Source organism: Manis pentadactyla, chromosome 12, assembly GCF_030020395.1.
Source record: "Manis pentadactyla isolate mManPen7 chromosome 12, mManPen7.hap1, whole genome shotgun sequence".
Classification (NCBI taxonomy): domain Eukaryota; kingdom Metazoa; phylum Chordata; class Mammalia; order Pholidota; family Manidae; genus Manis; species Manis pentadactyla.
Window position 1 is genome coordinate 66,103,173 of NC_080030.1, and position 20,954 is coordinate 66,124,126.

The following is a 20,954-nucleotide window of genomic DNA, read 5'->3' on the forward strand; positions in this document are numbered from 1 at the left end:
AAACCAACTTGACCGCTGGTAAAGGGGAATGTATTGAATAATAGTGTTGCTTTGTGCCATGGTCTAAGGCAAAGTTACACTCCAGCCCCACTGGCCTTCTTACTTGTCCCTTAGACTCACCAAGTTCAAACCCTCCTCAAGCCTTGGCCTTTCCAAGGCTTTCCAGAGGTCTACTGAAGTGGTTACACATACACCCAATCACTGTCTATGCCACTGTCCTATTTTTTTAGCACTTACTATATCTGAAATTAAATTATTTTTGTGTGTGTGCTAATTTTCTGTATTCCACATTAGAAATGTAAGCTACTCATTGCCAAGTCTTAAAATCCACATAAACTTCCCTTTCTCTGCTTTCACTGCTCAGTCCTAGGTGCCTGCCTGGGCCAAGTAGTGGCTGCAGGAGCTCTGCCCAGGCTGAGCTCTGTGTGGGGGGAGGGCTGGGAGGTGAGAAGGGGAGAAGGGCTCAGCAATAGCCTTTCTAAGTACTCCAGCAGCAAAACCACACAAACAAAACACATAAAAAAAGGAAAAGATAAAGAAAGATAAGAAACAAGAGAAAAGAAAATAAAAGGAATGAAAAGAAGAATAAATATTTTTCAGGAGAAAGATCCTCCCATCTGACTGAATTCATCTTCCATATCCCTGCAGTCGTGGGCATTGTACACACACCTTAGTAGACCTGAAACTCCCCTAATCCACCGAGAGAGTGGGTAGCCCAGCTGGGGAGATTACTTCCTCGCCCACAGCCACACCAGCGGGAATGAGTGGGAGCCCCATTGTCCTGAGATAAACCAAGCAAACCAGGGTAAAGCTGTCATCTCTGTCACCGGAATCACAGCCCACAAAAACAGACCGGGACCGTCATACTAAACATAGAGTGATGGCCTGCAACAATAAAAGATCTAAATGAGTCCCAGAGTTTCCTAATAGCAGACAAAACGCCCAGTATGCAACAAAACCCTTCTTACCAAGAACAAGGAAAATCACAACTTGAATTAGAAAAACAGTGTCACAAACACTGAGATGAATCAAATGCTGTAATTACTTGGTAAGGATCTTAATTATTTATTTATTTTTGGACTTCCCAAAGCCCCTTTTATTTATGTAAGTGAAAATCTTACCGGGGCAACAGCTGTTGCTCAGTGGGTTGAGATGGTGCAGCTGAGTAAGCAGGGGCATCCGCCTGGGGAAGAGCAGCTCCCTGACCTCGGAGCCCTGGGCGAGCTGCTCTGCCAACTGTCAGACATTAAGAAGCTTCTCTGCAGACACCCTGACCAGCAAACTGTGTGATTTCAGCAATCTGTGCCACCACACCCGGCTCCGCCCCCGTGCCCTTGGGCTGTGGCTCCTTTGCCCTCTCACCTTGGAAAACAGGTGACTTTATCCCAACTACGGCCTTTCTGTCACCCTATAGCAGGGGAAACGCACAATTTGAGGGAGGAACAGGGAACTTTACAAGGCTTAGGAGTGTGAGATGCCAGGGTGGCCATGAAAGCTCGGCCATGACAGCCCCAGAGAAGAGGCTATGCTTCATGGAGGCCTCCAGGAGGAGCCTGCAATGGGCAGGGACAAGGGTTGCATTCACTTGGATGGCACACACCTCCAGAAAGCCATGGCACACACCTTCAGAAAGCCACAGTTCAGGGTGGGGCTGAAGTACAGCAGAAGGATGCCCCCGCCACAGGACAGTGGAGTGGGGAGGGGCGTCCTCAGCTCAGCCCAGCCCAGCCCCATGAGCAGCCAGTCGGCCTCAGAAGGAATGCAGCCTTGCACTCACAGGCCCAGGGGAGCCTCTTCTCTTTGCCAACCAGGGCCATGTTCCTGCCAGGGGCCATGCCAGATTCTGAGCAACCCCAGGAAAAGCCTCAGAGTCCAGCTGGGGCTGACAAGGTCAGGAGGGGCAGGTCCAGATCCAGGGACTCTGTGGCCTGGGTCGAACTATGCTCCCCATGGGCCAGCTGCTCCAGCTCTTCCCTAGCTGGGCTATAAAGAAAATGAAAGTTCTATGGCCAGCATTCTCACCTGACACTGGTGGGCTTCCTCATTGCACTCTTGTGGGCAATTTGTTATTACTGACTCTATATAAAGAGCTCCACCCAGTGTTCTGGGCTGCACACTGCAGGAGAGCAGAGACTGGGGCGGTGACAGAGTCTAGGACAGACTGAGACAGTTGGGAGGGGGAGGGGGAGCAGAGAGGCCCAGAGGCAAAGACCTGCTTGCTGCATGCAGACTTGCTCTGAGGCAGATGGAATTCTAGTGCTTGACCTGCCACCCTGGGAATAAAGTTGGGTATAAACACTTTCACCTTAAGAATGTTCCATTGTCATTTTTCAGTCTCATGAATCAAGAGTGAACTTGACAGGGGCTGAAACCCAGGGGCAAGACATGGGCCTAAAGTTTCTTCACCACCTCTGCACTCTGGCTGTGGGCTCCAGCGTCTTCTGCAGGACCTCCGACTTGTATGGGGCCACCCAGTGGTACAGGTGGATGAGGAGACACTGCATGTTCTTCCTTGGGAAGGCGCTGAGTACAAGACCAGCTTCTTCCACCTGCTGCAGAAATCCTTCAGGGCAAACTTGATGGCCAACAGTGCACTAAGTGCCCTGTGAGCAGGTGGAGGAAGCAGTCGCCAAATGCCAGGTCACTGAAGGCCTCCATAAGTCCTGGAGCAGACAGAGAAATGAGTTCCTGTTCCTCTGCTTGGTGATGTGCAGCAGGTAGCATAGCTCCACCTTGCAGGCCAGGCGCTGCTCCTGCAGGAACTTGGTGAACACTCTGGAAGCATGTTTGCGTCCATGACTGGGGCTTTCCTCTCTGCCAGGAGCCTCTGATCCACGTTGAAGGTGTACTTGTCCACCAGGAAGGACCCCAGCATGGACAGGAACATGGTGATGAGCTCCACCTCCTTCTCCAGCTCCCTAAGAACCTGGCCATGGATGTCCCACGTCTCCTGGCCAAGCACCAACAGCCCGAGGAAGGGCTGTCCTTGGGCAGTGTCTCTTGGCCGACTAGCTCCTTGCAGGTGCCTGACTCCTTCACGCCATCGAGAAACCTGCACAGCTCCTGGACCCTCTTGCTGTTCACAAAGAGCTCATGGATACAATCATCCAGGTAGCAGGTAAACTTGTGGCAGGGATCCACAATGCAGATTTTGCCAACGAGGTCACGCAGGCAATGAGCAGCTGGGTAGTGCGGGTTCTGTGTGCGTGGGACCCTCGGGTGCAGAACCACCGCCCCCTGTGGTGCTGCTTCTGGTTCTTCCCCATCTTCTGCATCAGCTTATGCACCACCTCGCCTGGGCGCCTCCTCTCGCCAGAGAACTAATGAAGTTGCGCAGGACAGAGAGCTCCGTGTTGAAGAGCTCACTCTCCTTCTCCAGAATTTACTGCTTCCACGGCGTGGAGACCTGGTTGCAGAAGAATGCCTGGTTGTCCTGCCATATCTGCCACTTCGCCTCCACAACACTGGCTGGTACAGACCTTGTCAGCCTTCACCAGCTTCTTCCAGGAACCTTGGGCAAGTGTTTCAGGGCACACGTCACCACCGGCTGCAGAGACCAGTTCTTCCCCAGAGAAAAGCTCTTCTCCAGAAGTCTTCCAGCTGCTTAGATCTTTCCTCAGCCTTCCCCTACAGGCAGTAGCTGACGCGGGCTCCATCTGCTTATCCCGCAGCCAATCGAGGGGATTTGTGCAGGTCGAAGGAGAGCACAGCAAAGAGGGCACAGCACGCCACTCTCTGCAACAACCTCGTGGCCTTGAGGGGCTCCGTGCAGTTGGTCAGCATCTCCTCAGGTCCTCACCTTGGCCACGCCCAAGCTCTGCAGCCCTGCCAACCCCACCAAGACACTGACCCATGTGGACTCCACTGTGGAGGCCACTGCAGGTCCCCCAGTGCCGCAACTGGAGCCCTGCTCCCGGGCACCGTCCAGCTGGGCCAGGTCCTGCCCACAGAGCTGCTCCACTTGGCTGGGCAAAGTATTTAAAGTGACCATCATAAACATGCTTCAAACACCAATTATAAATATTATATGAAGCAAGTGAAAAAATGGAAAATCTTGGTAAAGAATCAGTGAATAGACATAGATTAACAGAGAAGACTAGAGAACCCAGAAATACACCTGCATAAGTATGCACGATGGATTCTTCTCAAAGATGCAATAGTAATTCAGTGGAGGAAGGATAGCCATTTCAACAAATGGTGTTGGAGCAATGGAACATCCGGAAGAAATAACAACAAAAATCCTTGACCTAGACTTCACTTCTTACTCAAAAATTGATTCAAAGTTGATCATGGATGAAAATGTAAGACATAAACTGTAAAACTTTTGGAAGAAAAAGGAGAAAATAGTCTGGATCTAGCACTGGCAAAGGGTTCTTAGAATTGACAACAAATACAAGATTTATAAAATAAAAATATTTTATATTTTTATCAAATTTCATCAAAATTAAAACTTTGTTCTTTGTAAGGCCAGATGAAGAGGGTGAAAAGATAGGCTACAGGATGGGAGAAGATATTTCCAAAATACAAAGGACTAGTATCTAGAATATTAAAAAATTCTCAAAACTCAACATTTAAAAAATATATAATTAGAAAATGAGCAAAGGACATGAACAAATATTTAACCAAAAAATATATACAACTGACAAATGATATAGAATGAATATTTGTGTCCCCCAAAATTCATATGTTGAAACTTATTCCCCCAATATTTGGAGGTGGTACTATTTGGAGGTGGTGCTTTTCAGAGGTATTCAGGTAGAGGGTATAGCCCTCATAAGTGGAATTAGAGATTTCATAAAAGAGACCCCAGACAGTTCCCTAGCCCCTTCCTCTGAACGAGAACCGGCTGTGAAGGCTGGCTATAAACAGGAAGTGGCTCTGACCAAACACTGGCCTGCTAGCACCTTGGTCTTGGAATTCCCAGCTTCAGAGAGGTAAGAAATGTTCGTTGTTTAAGCCACCCAGTCTATGGTATTTTTGTTAAAGCATCATATTAATTAAGACAACAAATAGGCATACAAAAAGATATTTGCTTCCATTAGCCATCAGGGAGACATAAATTAAAGCCACAATAAGATATCACTAGACATGACTAAAATTAAAGAAATAGCAACAGCAATGAATGCTGGTCAGGCTACCAAAAAACTGGATCACTCATATGTTGTTGATGGGAATATAAATGGTACAACCACTCTGAAAAATAGTTTGGTAGCATCATAAAAAACTAAACATATTGTAGTTATCTTATGACACAATAACTATACTCTTAAAGCACTTATTCCATATAAATGAAAACTTACATTTATATGCAATCTTCATATGCAAATGTTCATAGCAGCTTTATTCCTAATAACTAAAAAACTGGAAACAGGTGACATATTCTTAAATGGGTAATGGTTAAACATACCGTGGTACACTCATACTACTCAGTCATAGAATGAAGTCTTGATAGACATGCAACATGGACTAACTCTAGGGAATTATGCTGAGCAGAAAAATACAGTCACAAAAGGTTGCATACTGTATGATTCCATGAATATCTGATATTTATTAACATTTTTGCAATGACAACATTGAACAGATTACTGGTTACCAGGGTTTAATGATGGTTGTAAAAGGATAACATGAGGGATCCTTTTGATGAAGCTATTCTTATGTTGGCTTTGGTGGTAGGTGCATGAATTAGCACCTCATTAAATTGTTTGGAACTGAATATGCACAAAGACAAACTAGTGCAAGTAAACTGTGGGAAATTTAAATAAAGATTGGTATGTTTTTATCAATGTCAATATCTTGGCTGTGATACTGTGTGTGTGTGTGTGTTTTACAAGATGTTGCCACTGAGAGAAAGGGTACACTGATAAAAGGTACACAGGGTGTCTGTTTTATTTCTTTTTTTTTTTAACTCTCCATCTATTTATTTAATTCTTTGAAGTTAGTAATGCGTATTATTCAAAAGCTTTAAAACATAAATTGCTTTTGTAAACATCAAGAATCATTGTAGCATTTTGTTCTTATAATAAGTGTCTACTTATCCTTCAATGACTAATAGAAGTTCAATTTATGAAGCTCAGGCATGATTATCAAGAATGGTTACTTATATGTGAAAGTAGATGTTTGTTATTAACAAGAATTTTGATTTAGTGGCCTTTCTTATCTTTTTTTAAAATTTTTTTATTAAGGTATGATTGACATACACTCTTATGAAAGTTTCACATGAAAAAACAATGTGGTTACTACATTTACCCATATTATCAAGTCCCCAACCATACCCCAATGCAGTCACTGTCCATCAGTGCAGCAAGTTGCCAGAGATCCAATATGTCCCTTCTCTGTGATACACTGTTCTTCCCATAATCCCCCACACCATGTGTACTAAACATAATACATCTCAGTCCCCCTCCGTCCCCACCTGCCCTCCCACACCCCTCCGCTTTGGTAACCACTAGTTCATTCTTGGAGTCTGTGAGTCTGCTGCCATCTTGTTCCTTCAGTTTTGCTTCATTGTTATACTCCATAAATGAGGGAAATCATTTGGTATTTGTCTTTCTCTGCCTGGCTTATTTCACTGAGCATAATGTCCTCCAGCTCCATCCATGTTGTTGCAAATGGTAGGATTTGTTTCTTTCTTATGGCCGAATAGTATTCCATTGTGTATATGTACCACCTCTTCTTTATCCATTCATCTACAGATGGACACTTGGGTTGCTTCCATTTCTTGGCTATTGTAAATAGTGCTGCAGTAAATATAGGGGTGCATATGTCTTTTTGAATCTGAGAACTTGTATACTTTGGGTAAATTCCAAGGATTCCCAGGTCAAATGGTATATCTATTTTTAGTTTTTTGAGGAACCTCCATATTGCTTTCCACAATGGTTGAACTAGCTTACATTCCCACCAGCAGTGTAGGAGGGTTCCCCTTTCTCCACATTCTCGCCAGCATTTGTTGTGCTTAGTCTTTTTTGATGCTGGCCATCCTTACTGGTGTGAGGTGATATCTCATTGTGGTTTTAAATTGCAATTCCCTGATTATTAGTGACGTGGAGTATCTTTTCATGTGTCTGTTGGCCATCTGAATTTCTTCTTTGGAGAACTGTCTCTTCATATCCTCTGCCCATTTGTTAATCGGGTTATTTGCTTTTTGGATGTTGAGGTGTGTAAGTTCTTTATATATTTTGTATGTCAACCCCTTGTTGGATATGTCATTTACAAATATATTCTTCCATACTGTAGGATGCCTTTTCGTTTTGTTGATGATGTCCTTTGCCATACAAAAACTTTTAGTTTGATGTAGTCCCATGAGTTCATTTTTCCTTTTGTTTCTATTTCTTGAGGAGATGGGTTCAGGAAGAAGTTGCTCATGCTTATATTCAGGAGATGTTTGCCTATGTTGTCTTCTAAGAGTTTTATGGTTTCATGACTTACATTCAAGTCTTTAATCTATTTTGAGTTTACTTTTGTATATGGGGTTAAACAATAATCCAGTTTCATTCTCTTGCATGTACCTGTCCAGTTTTGCCAACACCAGCTGTTGAAGAGGCTGTCATTTCCCCATTGTATGTCCATAGCTCCTTTATCATATATTAATGGACCATATATGGTTGGGTTTATATCAGGGCTCTCTAGTCTGTTCCATTGGTCTATGGGTCTGTTCTTGTGCCAGTACCAGATTGTCTTGATTACTGTGGCTTTGTAGTAGAGCTTGAAGTTGGGGAGTGTAATTCCCTCTGCTTTATTCTTCCTTCTCAAGATTGCTTTGGCTATTCGAGGTCTTTTGTGGTTCCATATGAATTTTAGAATGATTTTCTCTAGTTCATTAAAGAATGCTGTTGGTATTTTGATAGGAATTGCATTGAATCTATAGATTGCTTTAGGCAGTATGGCCATTTTGACAATATTAATTCTTCCTATCCATGAGCATGGTTGTGTTTCCATTTATTGGTATCTTCTTTAATTTCTCTCATGAGTGTCTTGTAGTTTTCAGAGTATAGGTCTTTCACTTCCTTGGTTAGGTTTATTCATAGGTATTTTATTCTTTTTGATGCAATTGTGAATGGAATTGTTTTCCTGATTTCTCTCTCTGCTAGTTTATTGTTAGTGTATAGGAATGCCACAGATTTCTTTGTATTAATTTTGTGTCCTGCAACTTTGCTGAATTCAGATATTAGACCAAGTAATTTTGGAGTGGATTCTTTAGGGTTTTTTATGTACAATATCATGTCATCTGCAAACAGGGACAGTTTAACTTTTTCCTTGCCAATCTGGATGCCTTTTATTTCTTTGTGTTGTCTGATTGCCGTGACTAGGACCTCCAATACTATGTTGTATAGAAGTGGGAAGAGTGGGCATCCTTGTCTTGTTCCTGATCTTAAAGGAAAAGCTTTCAGCTTCTCACTGTTCAGTATAATGTTGGCTGTGGTTTTGTCATATATGGCCTTTATTATGTTGAGGTAGTTGCCCTCTATACCCATTTTGTTGAGAGTTTTTATCATGAATGGATGCTAAATTTTGTTGAATGCTTTTTCAGCATCTATGGAGATGATCATGTGGTTTTTGTTCTTTTTGTTGATGTGGTGGATGATGTTGATGGATTTTTGAATGTTGTACCATCCTTGCATCTCTGGAATAAATCCTACTTAATAATGAGGGATGATCTTTTTGATTTATTTTTTAATTTGATTTGCTAATATTTTGTTGAGTATTTTTGCATCTATATTCATCAGGGATATTGGCCTGCAATTTTCTTTTTTTGGTGGTGTCTTTGCCTGGTTTTGTATTAGAGTGATGCTGGCCTCATAGAATGAGTTTGGAAGTGTTCCCTCCTCTTCTAATTTTTGGAAAATGTTAAGGAAAATGGGTATTAGGTCTCCACTAAATGTTTGATAAAATTCAGCAGTGAAGCCATCTGGTCCAGGAGTTTTGTTCTTAGGTAGGTTTTTGATTAACAGTTCAATTTCATTGCTGGTAATTGATCTGTTCAGATTTTCTGTTTCTTCCTTGGTCAGCCTTGGAAGGTTGTATTTTTCTACAAAGTTGTCCATTTCTTCTAGGTTGTCCAGTTTGTTAGCATATAATTTTTCATAGTATTCTCTAAAAATTCTTTGTATTTCTATGGTGTCCATAGTGATTTTTCCTTTCTCATTTCTGATTCTGATTATGTGTGTAGACTCTCTTTTTTTCTTGATAATTCTGAATAGGGGTTAATCTATTTTGTTTATTTTCATGAAGAACCAGCTCTTGCTTTCATTGATTCTTTCTATTATTTTATTCTTCTCAATTTTATTTATTTCTGCTCTAATCTTTATTACGTCCCTCTGTCTACTTACTTTGGGCCTCATTTGTTGTTCTTTTTCTAGTTTCACTAATTGTGAGTTTAGACTGCTTATATGGGATTGTGCTTCTTATCCTGAGGTAGGCCTGTATTGCAATATACTTTCCTCTTAGCACAACCTTCTCTGGATCCCACAGATTTTGCGGTGTTGAATGATTGTTGTCATTTGTTTCCATATATTGCTTGATCTCTGTTTTTATTTGGTCATTGATCCATTGGTTATTTAGGAGCATGTTGTGAAGCCTCCATGCATTTGTGGGATTTTTTGTTTTCTTTACATAATTTATTTCTAGTTTCATATCTTTGTGATCTGAGAAACTGGTTGGTACAATTTCAATCTTTTTGAATTTACTGAGGCTTTTTTTGTGGCCTAGTATATGATCTATTCTTGAAAATGTTCCATGTGCACTTGAGAAGAATGTGTATTCTGCTGCTTTTGGGTATAGAGTTCTGTGGATGTCTGTTAGGTCCATCTGTTCTATTGTGTTGTTCAGTGCCTCTGTCTCCTTACTTATCTTCTATCTGGTTGATCTGTCTTTCAGAGTGAGTGGAGTGTTGAGGTCTCCTAGAATGAATGCATTGCATTCCATTCCCCCTTTTAGTTCTGTTAGTAGTTGTTTCACATATGTGGGTGCTCCTGTGTTGGGAGCATAGATGTTTATAATGGTTATATCTTCTTGTTGTATTGACCCCTTTATCATTATGTAATGTCCTTCTTTGTCTCTTGTTACTTTCTGTGTTTTGAAGTCTATTTTGTCTGATACAAGTATTGCAACTCTTGCTTTTTTCTCTCTGCTAGTTGCATGAAATATCTTTTTCCATCCCTTCACTTTTAGTCTGTGTATGTCTTTGGGTTTAAAGTGAGTCTCTTGTAGGTAGCATATAGATGGGTCTAGTTTTTTATTTTTTATTATTTATTATTTATTATTTTTTAATTTTTTTATTTGAGAAGGCATCTCTCATATTTATTGCTCAAATGGTTGTTAAAAACAATAAAATTCTGTATAGGGGACTCAATGCTCAATGCACAATCATTAATCCACCCCAAGCCTAATTCTCGTCAGTCTCCAATCTTCTGAAGCGTAACGAACAAGTTCTTACATGGTGAACAAATTCTTACATAGTGAATAAGTTCTTACATGGTGAACAGTACAAGGGCAGTCATCACAGAAACTTTCAGTTTTGATCACGCATTATGAACTATAAACAATCAGGTCAAATATGAATATTCGTTTGATTTTTATACTTGATTTATAGTTTTTTTAATCCATTCAGTGACTCTATGTCTTTTCATTGGTGCATTCAGTCCATTTACATTTAGGGTGATTATTGGTAGGTATGTACTTATTGCCATTGCAGACTTTAGATTCATGGTTACCAAAGATTCAAGGTTAATTTCCTTACTATCTAAGAGTCTAAGTTAACTCACTTAATATGCTGTTACAAACACAATCAAAAGGTTATTTTCTTTTTCTCCTCCTTTTTCTTCCTCCTCCATTCTTTATATATTAGGTATTATATTCTGTATTCTTGTCTATTCCTTGAAAGACTGTGGGGATAGTTAATTTAATTTTGCATTTGCTTAGTAATTAGCTGTTCTACTTTCTTTACTGTGGTTTTGTTTCCTCTGGTGACAGCTATTCAACCTTAGGAACACTTCCATCTATAGCAGTCCCTCCAAAATGGACTGTAGAGATGGTTTGTGGGAGGTAAATTTTCTCAGCTTTTGCCTATCTGAAAATTGTTTAATCCCTCCTTCAAGTTTAAATTATAATCTTGCCAGATAAAGTAATCTTGTTTCCAGGGCCTTCTGCTTCATGGCATTAAGTACATCATGCCACTCCCTTCTGGCCTGTAAAGTTTCTGCAGAGAAGTCTGATGTTAGTCTGATGGGCTTTCCTTTGTATGTGATCTTATTTCTCTCTCTGGCTGCTTTTAATAGTCTGTCCTTATCCTTGATCTTTGCCAATTTTATTACTATATGTCTTGGTGTTGTCTTCCTTGGGTTCCTCGTGTTGGGAGATCTGTGGATCTCCATGGCCTGGTAGACTATCTCCTTCCCCAGATTGGGGAAGTTTTCAGCAGCTACCTCCTCAAAGACACTTTCTATCCCTTTCTCTCTCTCTTCTTCCTCTGGTACTCCTGTAAGGGGAATGTTGTTCCATTTGGATTGGTCACACAGTTCTCTCAATATTCTTTCATTCTTAGAGATCCCTTTTTCTCTCTGTGCCTCAGCTTCTTTGTATTCCTCTTCTCTAGTTTCTATTTCATTTATTGTCTCCTCCACCGTATCCTACCTGCTTTTAATATCCTCCATTGTGCTCTTCAATGATTGGATCTCCAACCTGAATTCATTCCTGAGTTCTTGGATATCTTTCCTTACCTCCATTAGCATGTTGATGATTTTTATTTTGAACTCCTTTTCAGGAAGAGTCATAAGGTCCATGCCATTTAAATCTTTCTCCAGAGTTATATTAATTTTACTCTGGACCAGGTTCCTTTGGTGTTTCATATTTGTATATGGCGCCCTCTAGTGTCCAGAAGCTCTACTCTGGAGCTGCTCAGCCCCTGAAGCAATGCCAGGGGTCGCAGGGGAGTGGTATCGGTGCCTGGGGAGAGGAAAGAGCTGTTCCCTGCTTCCTGGGTGCTATGCCTGTCTCCACTGCCTGAACCAGTGGGCCGAGCACACAGGAATAAGCTTTTGTCCCAGAGCAGCCAGATATGGATCCCTGCTTTCCACAAGCAGCTGGCATCTCAGTATCTCCAGGAATTCTGCCTGTATTAGCATTCCAACCCCCTAATCACATGAGTATCATGAAAGCACCATGAAATATAGGTTTGTGCTCCCAGAGCAGATTCCTGGAGCTAGGTATTCAGCAGTCCCAGGCCTTCCACTCCCTCCCCGTTCTGTTTCTCTTCCTCCTGCCAGTGAGCTGGGGTGGGGAAAGGGCTTGGGTCCTGCTGGGCCACAGCTTTGGTATGTTACTCTGTTATGTGAGGTCTGCTCTTTTCTCCAGGTGTGTACAGTCTGGCACCGTCCTCTTTCCTGTTGCTCTTCCAGGATTAGTTGCACCAACTATATTTTCTAATTGTATACGGCTTTAGGAGGAAGCGTCTGTCTCTCCTCTCATGCCACCATCTTTAATCCTCTCCCCTAAAGGCCTGGCTTGTTTTATTTCTTAACAACTGCATGTGACTCTACAATTATCTCAATTAAAATGTAAATTAAAATAATAAAGAAAAATGGAATGTTTCCTGTGAAGGAATACCTGGATGCCTTTACAGTTTAATGTGCAAGAAAGGCTCTAAAATAAGTGCATTTTACATTTTATGTTAAAATATAAGTAATGATAAAGATAACTGAAGAGCAATAGGACTATTTCCCATTCCTATCTTCTTTCTATCCCTCAGTCCAGAGATGCATGACAAGGTTGTCTTCTGGTCTTCCATCTTCCTGAATGATCCCTCTTTTTCAGGCTCTTGAGTGTAATCTTTTTTCTCTTCCTCTACATTCAGGTGATCCCTAAGCCTCCATCCTCAGATTCTTCTCCTCTCGATTTATTCTTTCAGATGTCTCCCATGCCTTTAAATGTCACTGATGCCCTAATGTACATCTCCAGATGGAACATTTCCCAGAACCCCAGAGTTTTACATCTAGCTAGCTTCTTGATAGGGCTATTAGGACATGAAAACACCATTTCTTGATGGCCAACCTCTACCCCCAAACCTGCTCCTTCCAAATGCTCTCATCTCAGGGAATTGCATCATTAATCTCAGTTCTAAAATATCATCTTTGACTTATGCTTCCTTCTCTTACTTTTTTCCTTTATTTCTCTCACTTTACATTTGCGCAGCAAATCCTATTGGCTCAACCTTCAAAATGTATTCTACACCTGACTGATTTTCATTGCATACCCTACTACCACCCTAGTCTAAATCATTTTCAGCCATCCCTGGTCTAGCCATGAAATTGTCTCTGAACTGAGCCCTTATATTCCATTTTTGCTCCCCTAGAGTTTATTTCCCTCAGATGCCTAACTAATCCTGACTTTAAAATGAAATGTAAGTCAGGTTATTTACTCTACCTGCTCAAAACCTTCCAATGACACCCATCACACCTAGAATAAAATAATATTCCTCAGTGTGGCCTATACAGCTGTTTACATGTTTACCAGTCTTGGATGCATATGTTATCATCTGAGGAGCTGATATTCAGGTAAGGTGACCAACCATTTTGGTTTGCCAGGGGCTGTTGAGTTTTAACACTGGAAGTTCCAAGTGATAAGAAATCCCCATTCTAGCAAACTGGGACTGTTGTTTACTCCCAATGAATTGAGTTAGAATCTCGGTGTACAACACAAGTGAGACTCTGTGTTTGTGTGTGTAAATATATATATTTGTGTGTGTGTGTGTGTATATATTTTTTTTAGGTCACAAGGTGATTATAATGTGCTGTCTAACTTCTAAACCATTATTTTAAAACAATAGCATGCAAACTATAGCTCAAGGGTCCAAATACTGTCTGTCTCCCAGTTTTGTAAATAAATTTTTATTGTAATATATCCACACTCATTTGTTTATTCATGGTCTATGGCTACTTTCCAGCTACAAAGACAAAATTGAGTAGTTTCCATAGAGCTAATGTATTCACCATTTGTCTCTTTACAGGAAAACTTTAGTGACCCTTACTCTAAACCAGTTATTGGCTACTTCCCTAACTTCTGTGCTCTAAAAGTTTTTCAGTAGAAAGACCTCCTTTGATCACTATAAGTAAAATAAATTAAATATTTCTGAACACTGATCTTTTTTTATTACCACCTGAAGTTAAATCATATTTTTATTAGATTTGTTTTTGTATATCTCCCCCACTAAAATGTAAACTCCACGAAGGCACTTTATGTTTTGTTTACTGTTGTATTTCTAGTTTCTGGAGTGAAAATCACTTATTAGATAATTGTTGAACAAATGAATGAATGTGTTTATTCATATACTTTTCTTCCTGCATATCAATGGCTTCCTTTACCTGGACTGTTTGGTGAACATTTTCCTTCCTTGAATAATCTGAAGCAGTGTATATCATCAGCAACCTTTCTCTGATTCATATTTCTGTCTTAGTCCCTCCACTCCTGCTCCATATCATATGTACGTTTTCTATGCACATATGCACATATGTACCTATGCACATTTTCTCTCCAAGATCTAGGCATTTCATCTTGGGTGATCAATGACCTTTTCATATGCACATTGTGTAGGCTTTAGTATATTGTTTTCTTATTTTTCTTGACATGGTTGTATTCCATCTATTCCAGTAACTGGCACAGTTTTGCCATTAGTAAAGAGTGTGATTGATTAATTAATTAATTGGTTAAAGCCATGGTATGACCACATCAGAGAAAGGACCCCAAGTTTTCTAAACTCTAACATTTTTCATTATAATCAAGGTTGTACAAAATTTTTTTATTGTTATGTCCATCTTGACAACATGCATATTTCCTCTCCTCATCCTTTAATTTCAGTTTTTTTTCCTGTTATAACAGTTGATTCAATGATATTATTTTTAAAGGAATCATACTTGTACACTTTAGGAATATGAACTCTAATCTACTTTGATTTCTATCTTTATCATTATTGCCTAAGCTTGATAAACTAGCTATCTTGCTGAGCTTCAATTTCTTCTTCAATAAAACAATGCTCATCTCATAAGGTTTCTGTAAGGATCAAAAGTGATTATCTCTAGCACATAATATCCCTTCAATAAATGTCAACTATTGTTGTTATTAGTTGTGATTAACTCAACTTGATATGTCAGAACAATAGAGTATTCTACACAGAGGTTAGTGCTTAGATTTTCACTCTGCCAATGGCATTAAAAGAAAAGGATAAGACCTAAGATGTAAACCAAACTTGTTTACACAACAAATAAAAATTAAGCAAGCATTTTAATGTTTTCTGAATCTAGTGTTCTTTTTCTTTTTACAAAATATTTAATGACAATACAATTTGTTCTCATAGATTTTGCTGTTATATGCATCATGGCACTGATCTTCCTAGCTTATTGTTATTGCTACCTTTTTAGCTTATAAATCTCTTGTCTCATAAAATTATCTGTTTCCAAACAGTGCTTTCTTTCTCATTAGTGTTACTCTGTCATTATTGAGGTAGGATTCAAAATGTAAAATGAGCCCATGATTAATCATACTGCTTATGGAAAATCATTTGATGGTATCCAATGGTTAAATAAATATTGGATTCTATCCACTATATATTAGAAAAGAATATACTTTATAACTTCCCCTCCATCTCCACAAATAGACAAATTTTTATGATTCTTCTGAAAAAATAAAATGCCCAGTCTTTTTGGTGGTCATCATCCTTAGGATCAGGAAAGTCACTCTGCTTGTGCCTTGAGCTCTGTCCATAGCTATCACTTAAAGTAATTCTAGTAAGCAGGTAAGATCCTGTTTCAGGACCATCATTGGAGTTTATGGAGTCTATGAAGAGACTAGGTTGCTAAGAACTTCTGAACATATGAAAAATCCATACAGAATATCAGCACATATATAAGCATTTTAACTAACATCTGACCTACACACCCTGTCTAGCTCATTTTAAAATTAATTGCCATTCCCTTTTTCTGCTTCATTTGTTCTCTGTAAGATAGCCTTTTATCTAATTTTATTTATTTTAATTTAATGTCACCACCCCCTCATTAGGAATATAAGTACAAGGGTAGGAATTTTTTCATTTTGTTCACTGCCGTTTTCTGAAGACCTAGAACAGTGCCCCATACATAGTAGGTATTTAATATATTTTTGCATACTGAATAAATGAATTTGGCATCACCCTACTTTAAATGTAAATATAAATATTTTATCTGTAACAACTAGATATATAATTCACTTTAGATACAATAACTAGATGTTAATTTGCTCCTATAAAAAAAAATTTGTTATCTTTCCTCCTCCTGCCAACTGGCCATCTAAAACACTTTGCCAGTAGATATTCAAAAGGCAAATATATATATCTTTAACTTGTTAATATAATGAAATCCATATGAATAGTAAGATAAGCAATAATTGACAAAATTTCTTAAGACTGAATATAAAAATACATATAATTTGAAATTTTGCAGTATTATGAGATGGACTTCAGAGTCCAAATATCTATCATCTGGGAATATTGTGCTGTTAGCCCAATGTATTTCTTTGTTTTCTTATTACTGATCTTGAAGAAAATGGCAGCTTTAAAAAAAGTATTTCTGAAAGTAGCAAAAAAACAGAAAAAATACATTTCAACACTTTTGGAACCAAAAAGTGCTCGTTAGTCATTATTTCATAGCCAAGAAGAACGTAAGTTGAAAATAATTCAAAGAAAGAAATGACAGATAATGCTGACTCTCAAGAGAGTTTTTAAGAAAAACAGCAAAAGTCTTCCTGTTTGTGTGGCATTATATCAATATTTAGTATAATTTAGTGTGACACAAATACAGATCTTTATATTTTCCTTTTTCTGAAAAGCCTCTATATCATTTAAATATCATGCTGAATTAGATCGTACAACTCTCTAAATTAGCTAAGTGGTTCTACAATGGTGCCACTGAATCTAGGCTGAAATGCAAGTGCTAACTCAACATGATTTCTGAATAGTTGCCAGATGAAGCGTCACAATTCTGGAATTTAAAATGAAACCATGTTCGTAATAAAAATCGTCTCAGAATTACATGTCTGTTACAATAACAATTTAAGGGAAAATACTTTGACATTGAAAGAGAACAAATAATTTATTCATGAAAAGTTAATTATTGTATATTTTTGGTTACATAACACTATGCTACCTGCTATGGTAAATATAAAAGAATATACTAAAAAGGGATCATGTAGACCCCCGTTCTTAATGATATTTTCAAAATAACCAAATGGCATAGTTAATCAGCACGAGGATAGGAAAGACAAGGTTGAATGGTGTCATTCATGCTCTCCTCTGTTGGCAAGTCCATTAAGGAAGTTCTAAGATTTTCTCTAGCTAGAAAGGAAGTGATCTGATCAATTCGTTAATAGTAAGAATTCCTCTCTGATGAGTAGTTTTATGTTTTAAAGGCTAGAAGGAATCATTAACTCATGGTAATGAATCACTAGTGATAAAAGACCTGGTGTCAGGGACTCAGTAGTAGAGGTGTGTCTGACCAGTGTGCTCCAGTAAGATTCAAACAGTCGTTCTTTCCTAGCAATTAGCAGCTAGCTGTAGAGGAGGTGAGTCATGGTGGGCGAAAATTAAAATGCTTCCTGCTATCACAAATTAACGTATGGAAGTCCCAGAAAGGAAAAAATATAACTGTCTGAACCATGAAAGAAAATAAAATATAATAAATAAATCCACTGGGAATGATGAAATATGCCACAATACTTTGTCTTTTGTGAAAGTGTAAACATGTCAATTTTTCATCTGAAGAGAAACCAGAAAACAGAGATAAACTATCAGTATCTTCTCTTGAAGGGAATCTTCTACTGCACATCACCCCATGTCATTCTAATCATAATACCTCTATGTGTACTTTCTCTGAGTATCTATGTGCACAGTGTCCAGAGAATGTGGTAAGTTGTGCATAATGTGTTTAAATGTTCTGAATCCACAGATAACACCTGATTAAGTGCCTTCATGGACCAAATAGGGTCAGGACAATTGTTTGTACCTAATAATCCATGCCCTGTAGAGCTTCCTGTGAATGAATTAATTTGATTTAAAAAATCATATATTTCAGGCAATGTACTGGGAAATACAAAGATGAATATAACAACATTACTGTGTTGTTTGATATTCTCAAACTCTAGCTGAGGATAGACACAATAAGAAAAAATTATGAGACAGATACTGAGAAATGCTTAATCAACATATTCGGAGTAGAAGAAGTGTTTGTTTATAGAAATCAAGATCACTAACAGAAGAGGCGATTTTTAAGAAAACTTATAGGAAACAGAGAACTATTGAATATGTACTATAGTTTTGTCATAATTTGGATGTTGTTTGTTTTGAGTGTTTCATGAAAGTATTCTTTGTGCCAACTAAATTATTTATGGTCAGAGGGTTATCACTTTTCTTTGAAACTGTCCCAATTACTAGCATATATCTGGCGTTTGCCAACTTAACACTTGGAGTTTCTGTTCCTGTAAATAGTAGTCCTGTGATGTGTACATTCTTGTGATTTTGAGGAAGCACACATTTGAATCACAGCTTTGTGATATGGGTGTGTGGGAATGACTCATGTTGCTATTGGGTGAGCCTGGCGACCTCCCACTACCCATAGCCTGACATGAATTTGTTATACTTTATTATCTGCAACATCAGCAATAATTCTTGTGTTTTGAAAAGATTTTACAACTTCAATTAAATATACTAATAATATAATCAGGTAGGTAACAGTACATTTTATTTTAGTAGTGAAATTGATCTTAATAACTTCATAATTTCTGTCCTGCCATTATTGAATCTGTTAAGCATTTGAAGTCGTTCCCTAACATGTTCAATTGTATTGTAACATGTTTTATAAAGAATATTATGTATTATAATATTATTGGCAAATTTGAGGAATCACAATAGTCTGTGTTATTTACCCAATGTCAAGTATATTCCATAGCTTCCAAACCATGAGGAATCAATATATTCTTCCAAAGGGACAAGATAAAAGCAGAAACATTTTCATATTAATCATTCCTGTTGAAAGAATCTTCATAATTGAACTAATTGCAATACCCAATAAAGATTGTATGGGCAGAAACAACCAAAACTGAAAAACAAAACAAAATGCTAAATGGCAAACTAGTTGCTAATCATGACAAATTGCACATTTGGGAGTCTTAATCCTTATATATCAGTGAGGACTAATTTGTAAAATGTTCATAGACTTTGATTGACACTAACTGGCTAGCCTATTCACTTGATAAGACAGTCACAGCATTCTCAAAGGTATTTTTTATATAATTACTATAAAGAGTTGCAATTCGCAGTTATTTCACTATGAAGATTAAGGATTTTGGAATTTAGTATTTAATTTGAGTTATTAAAGTTGACTATTATGCATGTTGCTGTAATTTAATAATTGTATAAAAATATTTAATATCAGTAAAAATACATTCCTTACATTTTGTTCTAATATAACCACTTTCTTCCTAAATGTGGTCACATAATTATGCTAAGATATATGTAAATACAGTTGTGAACAGAACATAAACAGATTTCCTTAAATGAATGCTGGATAAGCCCTTCCTTAAGGGCACTTGTAAAGGAGGTTATTTTAATAGTGATCTGCCCTTTTAAGGTCTTGGAATATATTGCAAAGCAAAAAATATTAGTTATATCTGATTGTTATAGATTTAAACCTAAAATTTAAAGCAACATGGAAATTATCTCCTTAAATATGTATATAAAGTATTTCTTCTAGCTATATTTAACAGAATCATAAGCCAGCAATTCCTCTATTCACCTGTCACCCTATAAGTGCTTTTCTTTCCCTGTCAGAACCACTTTGTGTCTTTTTATAGTACACTGGTTCTATTAGACTGGGATGAGGTATAGGTTTTTTTGGTTTATTTTCTTTGTTTCTTTAAATTTGGACATCAATTTCAATTGCTCCTATTTTATACAAATATGCTCACACACACAATGGCAGACCTTTGAACCACTTCACTTACTTATGTGGTATTTAACAGAGACCAAATTTAGGTACTATAATATTTTTCTTTCCTCCTTCTGTTAATTACATGAAAAAGTTAATTTCTTAGCACTTTGAAGGTATGTAGTGCTACACCTCCCTTTATTTTATTCCCTAATTAAGGACTATTGTAATCGGAATAAAAATTCCTTATAACACGTAAAAGCTGACTCCACAAGTTTCTCAAGAGTGAAAAGTCATTTCTTTTTCTTTCGACCAAAATTCTCAAAAAAAGAAATGCTAAGTGGTGAACTAATTGTTACTCATGGCAAACTGTTCATTTGGGATTTTAATCCTTGTTTGTTAGTGATATATAACTAATCTGATATATAACCACTGATGATACATAAGTAATATATAACTGTATACCAGATAACATCTGCTTCCTTCAGTCTCCTGAGACATGAATAAAATTATATATATATGTATATGTATATAAATATATACTTCATTTTGTGTATTACTATATATGTGATACATGGAAAGGGCATATATGATACATAAGTCAGTCATAAGGGAACCCAGTTTGAAGACTATAACTGTAACAAGCAGTTTGAACTAACCTTGTTTTATTTCCCAATTGGCTAGGTAGAAAGTGACACAAATTTTACATTTGAGTCAGAGAAGACCATGAACTGTGATAATGTTCCTTAGATTTAGAATCAGACAACAAACTTTAGTTCCATTTCTGCCTTTGATAGCTGTGTAACATCAGCAGCATTTGGCTACTTTGCGCTTCAAATTTTGCTTTGTAAATTGAGAATAAAAATATGTCAGATCAGCATTATAGCATTTTATGGTTACAAGTGTGGATGCTAGAACCAGCTTCTCTGAATTTGGTTTCTGGCTCTGTCCTATACTAACTGTGTGATGTCAGGCAAATTGCTTCATTTCTCTGTGCCTTGGTTCCATCATTCA

General features: G+C 38.2%; 1 pseudogene; it reads right to left on the reverse strand.

Annotated features, from left to right (window-relative positions):
* Positions 1–1,811: 1,811 nt before the first annotated feature.
* On the reverse strand, positions 1,812–4,000 carry LOC118921687 (negative elongation factor B-like; annotated as a pseudogene).
* Between the last annotated feature and the right edge of the window lie 16,954 nt (positions 4,001–20,954).